Here is a 2,333-nt window from a genome sequence, read left to right on the forward strand (position 1 = left end):
TGCCAGGGGCCCAGGTGGCGCTGTTAGGGGGGTGGGGGGGGGAGGGCGGGGAGGGGTCCCGGGAGAAAGAACCGCCGACCGGGGACAGGGTCCCAGAGGGTTACTGGGGGATGTTGGTTTCCCGTCCGCTCACACTCTACCCCTCACCACACCCCACCCCACTTCCCCACTCAACCCCGGCTTAGCCCATTTAACTGGAACCTCCAGAAGCAGGTAACAGCAGAAAGCGGGACGAGAAGGGGAAAACGATCAAGATGCAGCCAAACTTTGGACAAAGAGCCTTGCCACCTCTTTGATGAAATTTAAATTGTTCTAGGTACTGCTGATGAAAGATTAAATCAGTCGATCTAAGAAAGAAATGGAAAATTTTATTTGAGACAAATGGAGGATTATAACCCGGGAAGAGTCTCTCAGAAAACTCCGAGAGCTATTCTGCCCATTAGAAGTCAAAGCACAGTTAACATAAGTTTTTGGAGACAGAGGGCTATACATTAAATGATGTACTGTTGACAGTTTACACAATCCAGATCTTCAGGTACAAAGTGGTGGGTCCTTGTGACCCTTTGCAAGATTAAGAAAGAACGTTATCATTTAAGGAGCTGTCTTGTTGGTGCTAGGAGATCGTTGCTCTTTATGGCTGAGTAGGTATTTCTGCCGATGGGGAGGTTTGGTCAATGCCTAATGCAGAGGCACAATGCACAGTAGAGGGTAGAGAAGAGGCCAAAGGGCAGAGAAGATTTTTCACGTTTAAGTTTTTCTTGTCTTGCCATAAAATGTGTTATTTCACAGTACCTCTTCCAAGTCCCTTGGACATGCCAAGTGCTGCATCCGTCAGGGTTCTGGGGTTCAGAGCTGAGCAGAACTGCGAGCTTGCGGCGGAGGAGAGGCTGGCAAGTGCTGAACAGGGCCGCCCAGGCCTGGGGGTGGCAGGTACACAGGAAGGACGGGGGAATTGCATGGTTGTTTCCTTGCCCTCAAGCCAATCTCCCTGTCAGTTTATTAGCAGTTATCCTGAAGCTGTCTAAAACAAGACTTGGACAGCAACATCACATCCATCATCTGTATTGTCCTCAAAACTGAGTTGACCTGGTAAGTCTTAACGGGCCTTTTTCAGTCTTATTTCCTATTGTCTGTAATCTGTAAACTCTCAATTGTTGTAACACTGCAAGGACCCAAAATTCTGGACTTTTCCTTTGTGCTTGCCAATTTCAACTAGCCAATCCTCTCTCTCCAGCTCTCTCTCTCTCTTCCTCTTTGTCCCTCCCTCCCTTAGAAAGTAGAGAGGAACAGTCAATACATGCTTGCACTTTGCCTCTTTCCCTCCACTTTCCCCACAGTCTCTGTTTTCTCTTTATCACTCATATTATCGCAGGTAAGTTTCACTCAATACTGCACTGCAGCATCACATGAGTCTCAATCTTTCCAGCCCACAATATCTATTTTTTAGCCACCCAGCTCCTAACCAGTGAATATGAAATTTGAAAACCACGAATTTTAGGTTTCTGTAACTGCAGCTCCAATATCAGGATAACGATTTCTTTGTTAGATAGGGTAACATCAGCTTCCCTAACAAACAAAAACCAAGGTTTCAGTGATTAAAGACAATAAAGTGATTATGTCTTGCACACATAACAATCCAGTGGTCTGTTCCTCGTAGGCAGGGAATTTTCCATCTTCTGGCTCCATTATACCCAAAGGTCATATGGTCCTCTGCTTCCAGGAGGAGGGAGGACCACTGGGGGCATTATTATGAGCCAGTTGTGGAATTGGGACACATGTCTTTCACTGCATCCTTCTGGCACAGAGCAATTTCATGGGAGCTGGGAAATGTAATTCCTGGCTTGACATTTCCTGGTGACAACTCCCAAATTCGTGGTGAATGTTGACAAATCCATAATAATCCTTATGGAAGTATAGTGCTTTACCATTTACAAAGCATTTCAATGTAAATAATGACATGAAGTAGGCCTAAAAGATTTATTATCACTATATCATAAAGGGAGAAATGGCTTCAGAGGAGTTAACTTGCTCAAGGTTGTACAGCTAGACTTCTGGTTTCAAGCCCAGTGTGTAAAAAGGGCTTGGAAGTTGTCGTTCCTATTGTTACAACAAGAAAAACGCTGAGAAAACTGAAAATCAACACCTTTCCTTAATACTCGTCAGAGAATCATGAGATGGGTGAAAACGGAGATTCTCAGCTGAGATCAGCTTACCTGTAGCAGAAACCACCAGAGCCGTGGACCGTAGGATCACTTACGTGGTAATCTTGACAAATTGCTGGAGGTTGAGTGTGAGCTACCAGGCATTCTTATGATGAAGAGTCAAGAAAAATC

The sequence above is a fragment of the Balaenoptera acutorostrata genome, chromosome 12 (genome assembly GCF_949987535.1).
Source record: "Balaenoptera acutorostrata chromosome 12, mBalAcu1.1, whole genome shotgun sequence".
NCBI lineage: Eukaryota > Metazoa > Chordata > Mammalia > Artiodactyla > Balaenopteridae > Balaenoptera > Balaenoptera acutorostrata.